Source organism: Odocoileus virginianus, unplaced genomic scaffold (assembly GCF_023699985.2).
Source record: "Odocoileus virginianus isolate 20LAN1187 ecotype Illinois unplaced genomic scaffold, Ovbor_1.2 Unplaced_Contig_29, whole genome shotgun sequence".
Classification (NCBI taxonomy): domain Eukaryota; kingdom Metazoa; phylum Chordata; class Mammalia; order Artiodactyla; family Cervidae; genus Odocoileus; species Odocoileus virginianus.
In genome coordinates, this window is record NW_027224346.1 from 392,339 (window position 1) to 412,432 (window position 20,094).

Below are 20,094 nucleotides of genomic sequence, written 5' to 3' on the forward strand. Positions count from 1 at the left end.
GTAAACATTCATTTGCTTTCTTCTTAATTCATTCTTTCTACATTTAAAAAATGTTTACTATATACAAGCTGCTGAAGCACATGAAGAGAAACAGTTTCCCATTAACCTTCTTTGCCCAATGGTGGTTTCTTTGTGTTTTACTACCACTAAAGCAACAATACAAAAGTATTTTAAAATTTAGTAGGAGTTTTTGACTTTTCTATAAAAGTAGAGTAGAATTATAACAATATATATGTATCTAATTCATAATCTAACATTTGGGAGAAGAGGAGCAAAAGAAAAGGAAATGTACTAGTTGATTCAATGTAATCCTAAAGTTCCCAATCTCTTAGGCCTCACTTTATGCCTTTTGCCTCCAGATCCATCTAGAAATCTGAAATTTGTCAAAATAGATAATTAAATAGAAAAGGGGTTGTGGAACAGACAGGTTAGTTTAAAGGGGGAGAGTTTTATCAGAAATTATTTTTACACATTTTAATAACATTAATCAGGATGTAAACCTTAAAAAAGGAAGACTTTCTCTTTCTCCCTCACTTCAGGCTCTGTCTCACTACTGGATATACTGTTTCAACATCACTAGCAATCAAATAAATGTGAATAAAAGCAACAAAGAGATCCCTTTTCCAGTCAATAAAATTGGCACCAATCAATAACATGTGGCAGTAGCAAGAGGGGATTGGCATTCTGATACATCGTGAAGGGGTGTAAAATGTCACTGCTCCTTTCTCAGAAATCTCAAAATACATCTGTTCTTTCTTCAAACAATCCTACTTCTATGAATTTTTCCTTAGAAATAATTTTTCCTTTTCAATAAAATATCTAGATTCTAGGGAATTCCCTGGTGGCTCAGTGGTAAAGAGCTTGCCCACCAATGCCAGAGACAAGGGTTTGATCCCTGATCCCACGTGCCTTGGAGTAGCTGGGCTTGTGTGCAACAACTACTGAGCCTCTGCTCTAGGGCCTGGGAATCGCAACTACTGAGCCCATGTGCCTCCTACCAAAGTGTGCGTGCCCTGCAGCCCCTGCTATGCCACAAGGGAAGCCACTGCAATGAGCAGCCCATGCACCGCAACCAGAGAGTAGCCCCTTCTGGCCGTAACAGGAGAAAGCCTGCACAGCAATGAACAAATATTTTCTATTAAAAAAATTTAAAATAAAACATCTAGATTCTAATAGTTTAAAAAGAAGAACTTAGGGATTAGGAATTAGGTTTTATAGGACTCAGAGCACTAGCATTTTACTACTCACCTTGCGTTGCCTTGCCCTGTAGTGACACGCTGTGTCCTCTTTTTATTGTTATTATTTTTTCTTGATGTCTCCATTCACCAAAATGTAAACAGTATGAAGGCAAGAATTTTTGTTTAGTAACTGTTCTCTCCATGGCGTCTAAAGTTGAATGTACAAAAGTTGCTTCTGTTGATGAGATTGGAATTAGGACATAGCCCATTACCAAAGAAATTATCAAGTTTCCCTCGCAAATTGGAAATCCCATGAGGAAACTCTGCTGTCCTGGGATGGGGTTGGGTGGGAGGCAGAGGTAGAAAGGACCATTTGGAACACGTGCTTAGGTCAGCCCTTAGTTACACTCCCCAGTGGACTTATTTTATACCAATGGACCGCACCCTGGGGCTCACGTCAGTGAGAATAAGGAGTACGAGGTGCAGTGCGTATTGAATTGTAGGATGTGAGAGCTGAAAGAAACCCAGGGAGGAAAATTGATTTGCCTGTGGTCAAGCTGGAACCAGAAGCTGATTCTGAACTCCAGCGGGCTAACTTCTGAAAGGAAGAGGCCAGTAGAGGAAGGGAGCAAATATTATAGCTCAAGTACCTGGAACAGTGCCAAGTACATAGGAGCTACTCCAAATGCTCCATACATTACTTACTTTCTTTTAAAGAACTCCAGGCATTGCTTTTAAAAAATTAAAAAGCACAGAAACTAATATAAGCACTGTGTGTACCACCACAGATATTCACATTGCTTCAAGTTATTTTTTAAAAAATAATAAAGTGTTACAGATAAAGTTAAGTCTCATCTTCACTTCCATTTACCCACAGGCATGAATTTGGTGCTTCTCCCAGAATTTGCCATCAATTCCATGTTCCACTATTTTTTCACATCCCAAAACTGTTTTACCACCTATGTTTGCCATCTCATTTAATGGGATCATCACACACACACACCCAAATCTCCTAAACTCTGACTGCATTCACTGCAGGATCTTTCTGCAACAACTATTCCCTTGTCAAATTCTGTTTATGCTACTTTCAAAATATTTTTTGAATCCAACTTCTTGTCTTCATTCTCATTGTTCCTTCCTTAGTCTGAGATCTCAATAACTTTTGGCTCATTACTGGGACAGACTCCTACCTGGGTCTCCTGTCTCTAATCCATCTCTACTCTTTCCATCCTCCATCCTGCCAACTAAAATTATTTTAGCCTCATCTGCTCTTTGCTGTTTTCCAAACACACCATAACCTTTCCACACTGAGCTTTGCACGCACTATTCCATTCCGTGTTTCAAGAATGCACTTCTTCCACCTTTGCACATGACAGACTCAGACCCCCTCTGTAAAACCTACTTTAAACGTTAAGGTATCTCCCCTGACTCTCTCAGATAGTCCTTCCACAACCCTTCATCCCTTTGTTCATAAATGTCTTTAACATTTACCATGTTTGATTGGATGATAACCCATTGGAAAAGACTTAGATTTCCAGCTCTTCTGTTTACTAGCAGTGGAAGACTGAAGTCAATTAATCTCCTTGAGCCTTTTATTTATCACTTCCTCTCAGTGCTTTTTCCTGCACCGATAAAACTGCTGACATGATCCCACATTTTGGACTTTCAAATACAAATATGTGATATGAATGTGTGAGTGTGAGTGTGTGTGTATGTGTGTGTGTGCGTGCACACACCCAGTTGCTCAGTTGGGTCCTACTCTTTCGTGACCCCATGGACCACGGGATGCCAGGCTGTCCGTGGGATTTCCCAGACAAGAATACCGGAGTGCGTTGCCATTTCCTAATCCAGGCGACCTTCCCAACCCAGGGACTGAACCCCTGTCTCTTGCATCTCCTGCATTCGCAGGCAGATTCTTTACCATTGCGCCACCTGGGAAGCCCCATGTGATATGGAGGACATTTACTCCACGCATCCCCTCTCCTGTCTGGAAGCTCCCGAGGGGCAGGGACTATTCACCTTTCCCCTCCCTACCCACGCCCTGCGCCTGGCACTGGAATGTTTTGCCTGAAACCTTGGTGAGCGTCCTTGAGAAGAGTGTGAATCACTGCGTGGGTGGGTGACCCACTGTACGCAAGCTGCACATTAAGAAGAAAGCATACTCTTCATTGTGAAGAGGAGTACATGGAGGGCTGGTAGCCTCCAAGTCCCTGTCAATTCCTGTTGGCTGTGGGAGAAAAGATAGCCTCGTTGCCCCCAGCACCCAGGAAACCGAGGGAACAATGTGGCTGCTCAGAGGCCCAGCTCTGGAGTGAGTGACAGTTCTGAAATCTGAGAGGAAAGACCTGCCTAAGCCGAGGGGTGGGAATGTGAGCCTGCACTTTGGCCCAACAAACAGGCTCATTGGAAAAATGGTGGAGGAGTTTCTTCCCACAAGGAGCCTCCTCCTTGAAAGGCCCCTGGCAGGCGGGACTCCGATGCTCTTAAACCACAGGCTCCATGGTTCCTGGGACGCCAACGGCTCATCCCATTGCAAACCTCAATACCCACTCCGGGCTGCACTCGTGTCCTCGCAGCATGGAGGACATGACTGGCAAATGAGCAGCGAACAGCTGAGCGGCAGGCAACGCAGACTCCACACTCTGCGGGGAGGTGGGGTGAGGAAAGACAGAAGTGCTGAACTCTAGGCTTATGAAACAATGAGTCCCTGTCACCGAACTCCTGCCTAAATGGATTTTCCCTCTTCCAATCAGGAGACTACAAAAAGGACAAAGTAACTTTTAAATAGAAATACACAAACGTAGCACATCCAGAACTAATCTGATTTATGAAAGAGGTAACTTTCATACTAGCCCTTCTCTCTGCAAGATCTCCCGAAAGCAGAAACAGTACGAGAATGGAAATCTGAGGAAATGGGTGAAACTTAAAATGAGGCAGGAATATTGACCGACAGCTACAACTGCCCAGTTACTGCCCAGTTGTGGAATGAGCTGCCCTGTGAGGTTGGGAAGGGTAGCTGAGCTGCAGAGAAGTGGTCCCCACCTATTTCACTATAATGAACAACTAAAAATTGTGGCTATTTAAGTATTAGTCATTGAACACATGCATGACACAAAGCTGCTATGGACAAAGCAACTCTTTTAAATAAAATTATATTGAATTGTGATATATCCTTTGCAACCAAAAGGTCCAGCCATTAGGAAACACAGAAGCATAGTAAATTTATGCATGGAGTAAGCAAAGACCAGACTCGATAAACTTCCTAGTCCCTAAATTGTATGAATTCATCCATTCATTTATTAAACAATGATGTACTAGTTGCAGCATTACGTGTCCCAGAGTCAAATGTGGGTCCATCAGGAAAACCTGCTCAGCCTTTCTCTAGTTCAGCCTGCTCTTTTTCTTCCTCTCTGTTCTCTCTGATGCAAGGTCTTGAGGTACCTCTGGTTTCATCTCCCAAACCAGCACCCCTGATCCCTCCCCAATCCCTGAAGCTAGTTGCAGCTTCCCACCTTCCTACCTTCACACAATGCTCCAGGAAACAAGTTCAGGAACCTCTTGACTTTGCTGCTAACAGAACGAACAGGAGGCTCCTCAGTTAACACACCAAGGGTGTATTAAGATCCACAAACTTCAAAGTCCATGTAGTCATGGACACTGGTTAATTTATAATTCCTTGTGCCCTCAGGAAGCCGCTTCAGCCCTCCATTCTCAGCACCCCGAAGAGAGAGATTATCAAACCATCCTCCCCTTCTGATTCTGTCTTTAAAAAGCAACCAAAGACTTAAAGTCCACACCCAACAGCAGATGTCTCTGTTCTCAAACAGGGACATTTTGCATCTCTGAGAACCTCTCTGATGGGTAACAGTCTTTCCCCTGAGTCTTTACCAGGTAGGAAAGAAGACCTGTAAAAATTGCTTTCATTAATTAAGGACTTGTTGCCAACAAGCTGGGTCTAGCATCACAGAAAATGATAAATCACAGATAATGAGAAACTGCTATTTTGAAATCATTTTCATGAGAATGGAACATCCCACTCGTGCCTAAACACTCGACGCACGTGGGTCGGCTCACACTGAGAAGTGGTTTTGCTATCCTTCCCGCGGCCAAAGCAACACTTCAGATAAAGGTGTTTCAGAGACAACTCTCTACATTTACCTCCACTGCGCAGTCTAATGAGCAAGGCCTCTGAGTGTGCTGCTCAGCCCTGCTGGTCATTAGATGGTGACACTCTTAAGGGAATCGGAAACAGCATCAATAACAGGACATGTTTCCCCCTTGTTTACACAGCGCTTTTGAGTGATTGACTGACGACAACCCCAGCCCCCTGAAACTCCACCTGTGGCACTATATGGTCACTCAGAGGCTCTGTGGCCCTCCTGACCCCCCAAGAAATTGGACCCCCCCCCACCCCTGCCCCCTCACAAAAAGACCCTGAGTTGTTTGCTTTCAGCCCAAACCTGATTTCTGATGAGCCTCTGATTTCTTTTCTGATCAGATGCCTTGACAATCCAGTACAGATTTGGCTCAGCTTTTCCTTATTTTTTTTTTAATCCCAGTTTTATGAGTTGCCTCCCTTTTGTAATTATTATTCCAAGACTTGAATAATTCAGAAGAGTAGATGTGTTTGACCACTGGCGGCTGACCTCCCAGGGACTGGCTCAGAGCAAGCAAGCTCAGACTCCTCAGCAGGGGCCCCCTCCTCTCACTGGATCCTCGCCTTCGAGGGCTTGCAATCTCACTCCAAGTCACCTTGGCGACAGGGTGCCCGGAGGGGCGCTCGTCAGAGGAGCTGAGGGCACACCTCTTTGAACCTGAGACCTCACCTTTAAAACAGCGAAACTGACAAAGGTCCATATAATCAAAGCTATGGTTTGTCCTATAGTCATGCACGGATGTGAGAGTTAGACCATAAAGAAGGCTGAGCACCAAAGAACTGATGTGTTCTAACTGTGGTGCTGGAGAAGACTCTTGAGAGTCTGTTGGACTGCTGGAAATCAAACCAGTCAATCCTAAAGGAAATCAACCCTGAATATTCATTGGAAGGACTGATGCTGAAGTTCCAATACTTTGGCCACCTGATGCGAAGAGCCAACTCATTGGAAAAGATCCTGATGCTGGGAAAGATTGAGGGACAGAGAAGAGGATGGCAGAGAATGAGATGGCATCACCGACTCAATGGACATGAATTTGAGCAAACTCTGGGAGACAGTGAAGGACAGGGAAGCCTGGCGTGCTGCAGTCCATGGGATCACAAAGAGTCAGACATGATTTAGCGCTGAACAGCAACCACCACCTTTGGACCACATCTAAAGGGCAGCAGTGATAATACACATTCATTTCCACTGTTGCAACAGATCAATCCTCTTATCTCCTTGGTGGCTTCCCAAATTTATGCCACAAGAAAAATTCAGAGAAGTGTAACCAGTGAGTTTAGGAGTGCTCCATTCAGGCGTCTTAAAATACAGAGGGGCTTCCTTAGTCCCCTGGGATGCCAGTCATTGTGTGAGTGGCTTCTGGGGCTCCTGCGTTTCCTTGTGGCTCTTTGGTTGTGTTATTTGTTCCTCATGCAGCTGCTGCCGTCAAGACCAAGGTGACAACACCAACTGCACAGCCTTTCAGGGACCAATAACATTTATAGCATTTGCATGGCTCTATCAGATTCACTTATTTTCACAAACATACTTTTCAGTACCTACTATGTTCCAGGCACTATTCCAGGTGCTGCAAACAGGATCCTTGGCCTGAAGGGGTTTCCTTTCTGGTTTGGGAGATAAATGAACAACAATAAGAGCAGAAGCCAGGCGATTACCATCCCACCTGGTAAGTGCTATAAAGGGTATAAAATACAGGCTGCCATGGGAGCATTAGTAGCATCAGACTGGGTGGCTGAGGCCAGGGAAAACCTTCTGTCTTGAAAGCAAACAAACCAACAAAAAACTAAGGTTGAGTATTGTTGAAGCTATATTATGTCTTGAGAGTGGTTTCTCTCTCCTTTTGTATGCATCTGAAACTTTACTTTTAAAACAAAATCACAGTAACAGAAATTCTGCTCACTGTTTCTAACTGTAAGCATGGTTCTCAATTCTAGAAGCTTTTTATTAATAGAAAGAAGTCCATTTAAGCCAATGTTGATTGTCTTTCATTCCCTCAACATACTTTCAGTTTCCTTGTCTATAGCATTAAATGTATGAAGCATACGAAACTTATGTTTTGTATCTGACCATTCCAATATATTCAGTGGTTGCCAGCCTGACTTTTTTTTAATCGTGTCTGCAGACTCATTCATGAAGGATTATTTGCACATATGTCTAGTGAGTTATTGTTCTGTTTTTTAAGTATGATCCCATATATCTTGAGATTTTATCTGTTGAAATACTCTAAAGCTTAGAGTTCCTGAAGAGAAAGTTTGTAGTGCTTCTGCCAGGTATACGGAGCCATTCATTACTCACTGAGGGCTACTTTAAACAAAATGTTTAACTATGAATTTTTTCAGTGTGAATACCAATTCTAAAACCACATGAGTACAGGCTTGTGGTTCGGGACCCTCAGAGGGGACTGTTCATTTCATTCCTCACTTCCACCCGCACCACCAGAGTCCTGAGCCGGCTCAGTCAAACATTTCCACTCTCTACATCAATGAGGTGCATATTTGTCTATTTCACCCGGCGAGGATATCATTCCAGAATTCTGACTTTATGCAAGAAGGGGGTGGAGGAGGATTGTCCTTCCCTTCTGCCTGGTCTTCATGTGTTTATCTTTAACCCAAAGAGCAAGTCTTTAAACCCAAGCTCTGGCATCTTAGCAGAGAAGGCAATGGCACCCCACTCCAGTACTCTTGCCTGGAAAATCCCACGGACAGAGGAGCCTGGTAGGCTGCAGTCCATGGGGTCACAGAATCGGACACAGCTGAGTGACTTCACTTTCACTTTTTACTTTCGTGCATTGGAGAAGGAAAAGGCAGCCCACTCCAGTGTTCTTGCCTGGAGAATCCCAGGGACGGAGGAGCCTGTGGGCTGCCATCTATGGGGTCACACAGAGTCGGACACGACTGAAGCGACTTGGCGGCAGCAGCAGCTGGCATCCTAAGGGTGTGTGTACACACACACAAAACCCCTAGAAAGAACTCTGGTTCCACTGCTTGATTTCTCTTGTTTTCTTTAGATCTGTGTTTTTTTTGAGATAGAGTCTGGTCATGAAAGCCTCTCCTTACTTTCCTGCCGGCTTGCTCATACACTAAAAACATGTTTTTATATCTTATTCAATATTTTCAGTCGAGTTGTAATGGGAGGAATATCTTTGAGCATTGGGTCCATCTTATACTGGGAACTGAATCAACAATTGGGATTTTATCTTTTTTAGTCCTCCAAAGGGTCATTTTCATCTGACACTGAAGATCGCCCACGACATGGGCACTAGCAGGTAACTCCTCTCAATCTGGCCAGCCTCAATTTCAGCCCCACTGTTTTGAAGCCTTCCAAAGCAGATGCCTGGGCCCTGTACCCTCAGATAGCCCTGACTCCTATGAAAGTCCTTTGTTATAGGGCCAGTCAGAGGTCTTGGAATCATCTGAAGAGTCACAGGGGTACTGGGTTATTATTGTTCTAACTCTACAAGTTGTGGGGGGTTTTTGTCCAGAAAGAAAAACTTTCACATTGCTAACTGTTAATTCCCATTTCTAAGGATAAAGTTGCTTTAATTGCTTGTGAAAAGGAAGAAATTAAGGAGTACAAATGTTTTCATGGCTCTAGGTTTCATTCATTCTTCTTGTTTCCAATACTTTACACTTAGGAAACAACCCTTTATTCCTTTGAAGTTCAAGCATCTGTGATGTCTGAAGTTTTTTTTAAAGTATATCAAGTTTATATACATAATAAATCAGGGATGCTGCAGATGAACTTGACACTGAGGAAATTAGATCACTTTCTACCCTTAGAGGATCATTCAAAGTCCAAAACCAAAACCCAATGTGTAACAGTCAGGGTACAATTTTTAACTTTTTTTTTTAATGTAAGGAGGTGCCATGCAAACAGAATGCTTCTTAAATAACCAAGAAGAATCTTACATACTCTACATCATACCAGGAGGCAGCAGTTGTTTGTTTGTTTGTTTTTTAATGAGAGGATTTACCGTGCCCTTATTTCTACAAAATAAGACATCTATGATTTCCTAAGAAGGAGGCTTCTGCTGGTGGGGTGGGGGGCTTCCTGACTGAAGCCACGGTGGGAATCTTTGCTTCCTTCTTTTCATTCCTGTTGCTCTCTTTAGGGTTCTGAAATAATATGGTTATGATCAAAGTAAGACCCAAACACCTCTCCCAGGGGGACACATGGTAAGATGTTAAGAGTGTCAGCAGCTGTGATGAGACAAGCTCATGTTGGGCAAATCACAGTGGCCTGGACTGACTGTAAGACAATAAATTTAAGCAATCCTACACTGAAAGGATTCCAGTTGAGAAGCATTCTGAGTCTGTATTCTCTTTCACTGAGCACCCCTGCCTCCACTTCTTTCTCTCTCTGAAATGTCCAGGCTCTCGCCGCACAGGCGATGACCACGAGAATCACACCACAGCGTGTGCCTGCAGCCGCCCGGAAAGCCCGCTTCTCACGCCGAGACGCCACACAAAGGCTTTCCCTTGCTCGAGGACAGGATGGCTTGAACTCTGCTTTGCTTTCGTTTCACACTGGGTCTGCTCGCCTCTGCCAGACGACCACATCAAAAGTGACTCCTCTGGGGAAAGCACAGGCAGAACACTCTGACAGAATTCGCAGCAAGATCTGTACATCGGAAACTAACACAACTTTGTAAACCAACTCGAGTCCAGTAGACATTTTTTTTAAAAAAGAAAAGATACCCACCCCTCAATGTTCATAGCAGCACTATTTATAACAGCCAAGACAGGGGAGCAACCTCAATGCCCTCTGACAGAGAAATGTATAAAGATGCGGTCCGTATATACAATGGAATGTTACTCAGTCATTAAAAAGAATGAAATAATGCCTTTTGCAGCAACATGGATGGACCTAGAGATTATCACACTAAGTGAAGTAATTCACAGAGAAAGACAAATATCATATGATATCATTTATATGTGGAATCTAAAAAAAATGATACAAATGAACTTATTTACAAAACAGAAACAGACTCACAGACTTCAAAAACAAAACTTTTGGTACCAAAGGGGAAAGGGTGGGGAAGGGATAAATTAGGAGTTTGAAATTAACTTATATATCCTACTATATACAAAATAGATAATCAACAAGTACCTACTATATAGCACAGGGAACTACACACTCAAGATTCTGTAATAACCAACGTGGGAAAAGAATCTGAAAAAGAATAGGTAGATGTATACGTATAACTGAATCACTTTGCTGTATGCCTGAAATAGAGTAATACTACATTGTAAACTGACTATGCGTGTGTGTAAGTCACTTCAGTCATGTCCAACTCTGTGCAACCCTGTGGACTGTAGCCGGCCAGGCTCCTCTGTCCATGGGATTCTCCCACACGAAATAAAAGTTAAAAAAAAAAAAACACAAAACCTCGTGGCTGGAGGGATGGGATGAATTGGGAGATGGGGATTGACATATACATGCTATTATGTATAAAATAGACACCTAATGAGAACCTTCTCTACTGCAGAGGGAACTCAGTGCCCTGTGGTGACCTAAATGGGGGAAATTTTAAAAAGCGGGAAGTGGGGATTATGTATACAGCTGATTTGCTTTGCTGTACAGCAAAAAACTAAGACAACATTGTAAAGCAACTATGCTCCAACCAAAATTAATTAAAAAAAAAAAACTAAACAAAAAGTTGTCTCTTGGGTTGTGACGGAGTTGAAATGTGGGGTTCTTGAGACATGTTTCTGAGGTCTCCTGTCTACATGATGACAGGACAGCTCCTGTAGAAGCTCCCATGGGTGTGGGTGGTAGGAGTTTTAACTAGACTAATTAGTCTATATGTAGCCATAGTTCCCCAGCCATGCTATTAACACAGTGGCTGACCTTCAGCCTCTTATTCTGTGCTGAAAAAAATATCTTAGCTAATGACCTGGAGTTTGTAGTATTTTAAACAGTAGGTAACCAGCAAGTTGCCTCAGAGCAGCCATTTAATGATTATTGATTTCAGTTAGATTTTTTTTCAAAAGGTTTTCTGTGTTAGAAAGGGACGGACGAGGCACTCCAAGAAGGACTCCGAGTCTAAGACCCAGTTTTTGGCATCATTGGACTTAGCATGCAGTGCAAAAAAAGACACAAATACGTGAGGTTGGAAAATAACAAGACAGGATTTAACTAACAGTATAGACTGCAACAGGGGCTGCCCAGGTGGCTCAGTGGTAAAGAATCTGCCTGCCACTGCAGGAGACACAGGTTTGATCCCTGGGTCGGGAAGATCCTCTAGAGAAGGAAATGGCAATCCACTCCAGAATTCTTGATGGAAAATCCTCTGGACAGAGGAGCTTGGTAGGCTACAGTCCGAAGGGTTGCAAAGGGTAGGACACGGCTGAGCACACAGCATAAAAAGCACATATAATGCCACAGCATAATGCTATGTGGCTGTTTTAAAATATGACTCCAAATCCTTCGATATTTTTCCCACTGAGAGGTGAGGTCTGTATCCCCTCCCCTTAAATCTGGATGGGCTTGTATTTCCACCAACAAAACACGGCTGGGGTGACACCATGTGACATCTGAAGCTCGGTTAGAAAAGGCGATGCCACTTCTACCTGGCTCTTTCGAATGACTGCTCTTGGGACATTCCCGCACAGAATACAAATCTCACCTGGTGAGATGTCTGGGGTGCATGGAGACACCACACTAATCTGCTCTGGTCCACAGTCCCAGCTGAACTCAGCCTTCCAGGCAGCCCAGGTGGTGCCCAGACATGCGAGTGGGGAAGCCTCCAGATGATTCCAGCCCCTAGTCTTCCCACCAAGGCCCCAGACATCATGAAGGAGAAGAAAGCAGATCTTGTAATGCTCTGTCTAAGCCCCCATGCCACGGGATCGGTCAACATGATAGAGACTTCACACCACTAAGCTAGGGATGTTTGTTATGCAGCCATGGTAACTGACACCCACTTCACCTCCAAACAAACCATTCAAATTGTGCAAAAGAAGTTCAGCAGAGAGCCCAGTTCATGTGTACTCGAGGAACATTTTGTTGAAACAGAGGAGAAAGCACTTTTTGCTGGGTAGGAGAGGAGAAGACGGTGGGAGCCCAAGGCTGGATATGTTTGATTCTAGGTAGAGTGAATAAACCAGATGGCGAACAGGGAGGGTTCTGGCAGCAAGGAGCAGAGCAGGAAGGTGTAAAGGAAAGTGGGGGCCAGACTGCAGCATGACTGCGCCCCCTTTTCAATCTTGACACAGTGAGGCCCATCGTATGTGGGTCCTCAACCCAAATGCAGGCCTGAGGTGTGAGCTGTGATATCACCTCAGTTCTGCTCTGTGCTCATCCCAGGGCAAGGCAGTGGTTTAAGGGTTAAACTGAATCCTCATCTGAAGAAAGGCACTTTATTACTTACAGACGGGATGCCTCCCAACCTGCCACCGTAGACAATCTTCAAGGCCACACGAGTGTCTGGTTTTCCCTGTAGGTGATGGGGTGGCGACTGAAGACTCCCTAATACCAGCTCAACAATTCCAAAACTATCTTTTAAAAGCAGGCCTTGGAAGCACCAAGCAGTGTGAATATGGAGAGAGAGACAGAGACACACAGAGAAAGAATTGGGAAAGCCGTTTGGAGAGCGTTATTAGTAATCCGGGCCTGCAGTGATAACAGCCTGATGGAAGTACATTGGAGAGGAAAAGCGAGAACTTCTGTTTTTCAAAGAAAGTCTCAGAAGTGCATATTCTTTAAAGGGCCCCATAGAGCATTCATCATCTAAGGATATTTTAAAGGGCATTCTCAGGGGATAAATGGTATGGCCAAGCACATTTCCATTGCTCTCTTCATAACCTCACGGGGTTGCTTAGGGGAGACTCAGGCTAGGACTAGAATCAAAATGCCACTGGCTGTAGAGTCAGCTGCACCCTCAGGACGTGGTCTGATTTCCTGGGGCTCAGGCCCAACTGGGGAATAGCTAAATAGCAGTACATGGTGTAAAGTGAGGACGAACAACAGCGGGCAGCTTGGAAACCCAGCACCTGTGCTGAAGCGGACTTTGGTTCTCCAAGCAGAGCCTTCTGCCATGACCCAGTGAGGAGTCGGTTGCTGTGGAGCTTCTAAGGTCACCTCTTGTCAGGGGCTCCTGGGGTGACAGAGGTCAAGTCCCCTCACTTTGTAGGTGAGGGGAAGTAAATTTGGGGTATTAGTCACCAACAGTCACTAGGAATCCAATCAGAAACATCTTTAAGTTTGAGGGCGCTCCAAAATAAATGACTCATGCAACTCAGTATCAAAAAACCAAATAACTGAATCAAAAAATGGGCAGATCTAAACAGACCTTACTTCAAAAAAGACATACAAATGGCCCAACACATGAAAAGATGCTGAACATCACTAATTATTAGAGAAATGCAAATCAAAACTACAACAAGATATCACCGGTCAGAATGCCCATCACCAAAAAATTGGCAAACAATGAGCGCTGGAGAGGGTGTAGTGAAAAGGGACTCTCCCACACTGTTGGTGGGAATGTAAATTGGTACAGCCACTATGGAGGACAGTATGGAGGTTCACTAAAAAGCTAAAAATAGAGCTACATATGATCCAGCAATCTCACTCCTGGACATATATCCAGAGAAAGTCATAATTTGAAAAGATACATGTACCCCAATGTTCATAGCAGCACTATTTACAGTAGCCAAGACATGGAAGCAACCTAAATGTTCATTGACAGAGGAATGGATAAAGAAGATGTAGTATATATATATACAATGGGATATTACTCAGTCATTAAAAAGAATGAAATAATGCCATTTGCAGCAACATCCAGAGAAGGCAATGGCACCCCACTCCAGTACTCTTGCCTGGAAAATCCCATGGACAGAGGAGCCTGGTAGGCTGCAGTCCATGAGGTCACCAAGAGTCAGACACGACTGAGTCGACTTCACTTTCACTTTTCCCTTTCATGCATTGGAGAAGGCAATGGCAACCCACTCCAGTGTTCTTGCCTGGAGAATCCCAGGGGCGGGGGAGCCTGGTGGGCTGCCGTCTATGGGGTTGCACAGAGTCGGACATGGCTGAAGTGACTTAGCAGAGCAGAGAGTATCATCAGCTCACTTTAGTCGCTCAGTCGTGTCCAACTCTTTGCGACCCCATGGACTGCAGCATGCCAGGCTTCCCTGTCCATCACCAACTCCCAGAGCTTACTCAAACTCATGTCCATTGAGTGGTGATGCCATCCAACCATCTCATCCTCTGTCGTCCCCTTCTCCTCCTGCCCCCAATCCCTCCCAGCATCAGGGTCTTTTCCAATGAGTCAGTTCTTCAAATCAGGTGGCCAAAGTATTGGAGTTTCAGCTTCAGCATCAGTCCTTCCAATGAATATTCAGGACTGATTTCCTTTAGGATGGACTGGTTGGATCTCCTTGCAGTCCAAGGGACTCTCAAGAGTCTTCTTTAAGACCACAGTTCAAAAGCATCAATTTTTTGGTGCTCAGCTTGCTTTCTTTCACTAGTATGAAAAAGAGTATCATACCAGTGAAGTAAGTCAGAGAAAGACGAATATCACCTGATATCACTTATATGTGAAATATTAAAAAATGGTACTAATTAACTTATTTACAAAACAAAAATACAGTCACAGTCATAGAAAACAAACTTACAGTTACCAGGGAGGAAGAGGGGGAGGGATAAATTGGGAGCTAGGGATTAATATATACACTAAATATAAAATAGATAAACAAGTGCCTACTGTATTGCACAGGGAGCTCTATTCAATACTCTGTAACTTATATAGGAAAAGAATCTAAAAAAAGAATGGATATATGCATGTGTATAACTGATTCACTTTGTTGTACACCTGAAACTAACACAACATTGTAAATCAACTGTACTCCAGTGAAGGTTTTTAAAAAGTTGAAGGGTGGACTTTGCAGAAAAAGGCAAAGAGATCAGAACTCTGGGTTCCAAAGCTCTGGACAGTTTGGAATGAAAGAGCTTATATTTCATTCCTCTTGTTCACACCACACATGAGGAATGAAAAGATTGTCAAGAACTCGTTCTTTTAAAAAGTTATAAAGTTTTTTAAACATATAGTATAGTGGAGAGAAAAACAAATGAACATCAGATTGAGGAAACCCATTTTACTGTTTGTTTCCATTCTTTTTTTCTTTAGAAATAAAATGTCACAGATTCAGCTAGAGCGCCTTCACAACCCTCCCTAATCTCATGCATCCCTCCATCAATGAGACAAACACTACCCTGAATTTGATGTGTACCATTCCCATGCATGTTTCTATTCTTTACTTTATATGTAAGTGTAAACAATTTACAGTATTGTTTTAAATGTTTAAAACTTTTACCTAAATATTATCATACTGTACCAATGGCTTATGGTTGACATATCTCTGTTCTCCTCATTTGCATCTCCCCAGTTACTAGGGGAACTTAGTTGAACAACCTAGGTTGAACATCTTTTCATCTGTGCATCACCATTTGGATTTCCTATAGATTGTCTATTCACAAGCCATTGTCGATTTTTTATAATGAGTTGTCTTTATTTTAAAATTTCTTTTAGAAGTTATTCTACTTCATTTAGAAAACAAGTAGTATTTCATTAAAAAGAGTGAAATAATGCCATCTGCAGCAACATGGATGGACCCAGAGATTATTATACTAAGTGAAGTAAGTCAGAAAAAGATAGATGAATATCATATGATCACACATGTGGAATCTAAAAAAATGACACAAATGAACTGATTTACAAAACAGAAACAGACTCACAGACATAGAAAATAAACTTACAGTTATCAACGGGGAAAGTCAGGCAGTGAGGGATAAATTAGAAATTGGGGATTAATATACACACTACTATATATAAAATAGATAATCAACAAGGACCTACTGCATAGCACAGGGAACTCTACTCAGTATTCTGTAATAACCTATATGGGAAAAGAATCTGAAAAGAATAGATATATGTGTATGTATAGCTGAATCATTTTTCTATACACCTGAAACTAATGCAACATTGCAAATCAATTATACACCAACATACTGATAAAATAAAAATGCTTTAAAAGGCAATACTTGAAAACTATTAAAGAATTCATAAAGCATGAAGATAGAATATAAAGAAGAATAATAAAACAAATCCATCAGTCAACTAAAGCAATAAAACATGGCTGGCGCTATGGAGGCCCTCTGAGTACTGCTCCACTAGCTACCGCCCCGTTTTTCCTCCCCAGAGGCAACCACTGTGCTGAGCTTCACACAACAATTCTTTTGCCTTCTTTTCCATAGGTTTATTACATATGTTTCTATGCATTCCTATATTGCTTGGTTTTCCATGCTTTTGAAAACTTGATGTAAATTGTATCATATTGCATGTATCCTTTTATAATTTTTTTTCTGTCAATATTACATTGCAAGTCTTGGGTATTTATAGCTGTGGGTTTATTCATTTTCACTGATGACTAGCATTCCACTGTATGTCACAACTTCTTCAGCCATTCTCCTGTGGAGGGACGCTTACATTGCTCTGAACATTCTTGTCCGTGTTGCCTGGAACACCTGTGGGTTTCTCCGGGGCATTCTACAACAAAGAGTGAGACTACTGGCTCCTAGCTTTGTGCATCTTCACCTTCACCAGGTAATGCCAAATTGCTCCACAAAACCACTGGTCCAATTTAAATTCTCAACAGCAAAGTACAAGTGATCCTGTGTTCTCACTTTTGCCAATATTTGATTTTGTCAGATTTTTTTTCATTGCCAGTCTTGTGGGTATGATACCAATCTGGTTGTGTGATGATTTGCATTTCTGAGAACTAAGATCATGGCATCTGGTCCCATCACTTCATGGGAAATAGATGGGGGAACAGTGGAAACAGTGTCAGACTTTATTTTTTTGGGCTCCAAAATCACTGCAGATGGTGATTGCATCCATGAAATTAAAAGATGCTTACTCCTTGGAAAAAAAGTTATGATCAACCTAGATAGCATATTAAAAAGCAGAGACATTACTTTGCCAACAAAGGTCCGTCTAGTCAAGGCTATGGTTTTTCTAGTGGTCATGTATGGATGTGAGAGTTGGACTGTGAAGAAAGCTGAGTGCTGAAGAATTGATGCTTTTGAACTGTGGTGTTGGAGAAGACTCTTGAGAGTCCCTTGGACTGCAAGGAGATCCAACCAGTCCATCCTAAAGGAGATCAGTCTTGGGTGTTCATTGGAAGGACTGATGCTGAAGCTGAAACTCCAATACTTTGGCCACCTCATGCGAAGAGTTGACTCATTGGAAAAGACCCTGATGCTGGGAGGGATTGGGGGCAGGAGGAGAAGGGGACGACAGAGTCTGAGATGGCTGGATGGCATCACTAACTTGATGGACATGAGCTTGAATAATCTCCGGGAGTTGGTGATGGACAGGGAGGTCTGGTGTGCTGCGATTCATGGGGTCGCAAAGAGTCAGACATGACTGAGCGACTGAACTGAACTGGGCTGAACAATTCTTTATGTAATCTGGGTACTAATCTCTATCAGTTACATGTATTGCAAATAATCTTCTTTCACTCTGTACCTTTCCATTTTCAATTAACTTTATTGAGGTATATTTCTACAAAAGGGTTTCCCAGGTGACTCAGTGGTAAAGAATCCGCCTGCAATGCAGAAGATGTGGGTTCAGTCCCTGAGTCAGGAAGATCCCCTAGAGAAGGAAATAGCAACCCACTCCAGTATTCTTGCCTGGGAAATCCCATGGGCAGAGAAATCCGATAGGCTACAGTTCATGGGATCAAAAAAGACCTGGACTTGACTTAGCGACTAAACAACAACAAATTTCTACAAAATAAACTTAACCATTTTAAGCCTACAATTTGCTATCTGACAAATGGATACACTTGTCTAACCACTAAAATCATGCCATAAAACGTCTCCCTTGCCCCCCAAATTTCCCTCATGCGCCCAGTCACTCTCCTTCCCCCACCTCCAGTGTGAGGCAAGCACAGATTTGCTCTCAGTCACTATAGTCATGTCTTTCATGGGATATCATACAAACAGACTCATTCAGTGTATCTGACTATTGCATTTAGCATAATGCTTTTGAAAATCATCAATATTCTTCCACCTGTCAATAGTTTATTCCTTATTGTCAAGTAGTATTTCATTGTATGGATACACTACATTTACCCATTTATCAGTTGACAGAAATCTAGGCAGTTTCTAGCTTGTAGCTATTACAAATAACGTTATTATGAACACTTACATAAAAGTCGTTGTGTGAACATATGTCTTACTTTCTCTTGGGTAAATACCCAGGAGTAGAAGAGCCATGTGATATGGTATACTGTATATTTAATTTTATAAGGAACTGCACAGCTGTTTTCCAAAAGGCTGAACTGTTTCCTTTCCTGCCCTTTCATTAGTGGAGTCTGAGAATTCTTAGGTTTTCAGACAAGAAGTTTGTGGCATCTTTTTCATACAGTACTTTAAAATTGTGACATAATTTGATATATCAATCATTTTCTTTATGGTTGGTGTTTTGGGGGATTTAAAAAATCCTTCATCACTTGCTTATTCATATTGTGATTCTATTTGTAATTTCTCTTGCGAAGATTGATTTTTTTTTCTTCAGAAAGGCCATTTTTGATATTTTCCCATAGCAGTTTGCAGGCAATGTACACTTAACTATGATCGATAATACAGTGTGTGTTGTCATTACAGAATAATGTGACACGAGATTGAGGGTAAGAGCTCAAAGTACTCAATTTGGAAATGTACATTTCATGGAATTGAAATTCTCTGAAGAATTCTGTTTTCTCAATTCAGCTCAGAATGGAGTTCAAGAGTGCTTTACAACACAGATCAGCAAATTTTTTTTGATCAAGGACTAAATAGTACGTATTTCAGGCTATGCAGACCATACCATCTCTGTTCCAAGTACTCAACACTGTTGTTGGAGTGCAAAGGCCATTGCTGACAATGCAGAAATGGATGACTGTGGCTGTGTGCCAGTAAAACTTTATTTACGGACACTGAAATTAGAACTTCATACAACTGTTTTGTGAAACAAAAATCATATTCTTTTTTTCAACCATTAAAAGATATAAAAACCAAATTTGGCTTGTGTGCCATAGAAAAACAGGCAGAGGCAGAGTTGGCCAACCCTGGCTTTAGAACTCATCTTTCTGCCATCACCATGAAGCAAGTGGCTAACATCACCCTCACCACTTCATGCAGTAGAGTGTGAGAACCTGAGACCTCATTCAGATTAGTTTCCCTCTCCTCCTCTGTTTCACAGAGGAGGTTTTGGTGCCTGACTTCAGGCCATACAGCTTGTGAGTGACAGTGTCAGGCTGGAGCTTGGGTGTCTTGATTTAAGTCCTACCTACCTTCCCCCACTTGGTTCCAAAAATCAAAATTTAAGATTTCATCCACAGCTACAAAGTCCTTCTGCCATTTCTCATCAGCAGTTCAGCATTTTTTTTCACTTTAAAGGAATTTATTCTAATAAATACCTTAAAATTAAGGATTCAGTAAGCTCAAATTATACAGAGAATTAAAGTTAAATACAAAATACCATTAAGGCATCTACATTCCAAAAGGCCTATGAAGATCTCCAGAGCAAATTTTATTCCAGAATTTTGAGGACAAAAAGGAAAGGCAATTCTGTTGTGAGTAGCAGAGGAAACAGATTAGATGAGTCTGCAGATTAGATGAGGCCAGTGTGGTGGACGGGATGAGGGGACTCCAGGCCAGGGAGCAGGGCTCTCACTGCAGTAAGAATTCAAACTCGGAAGGCAGAGTCCTTG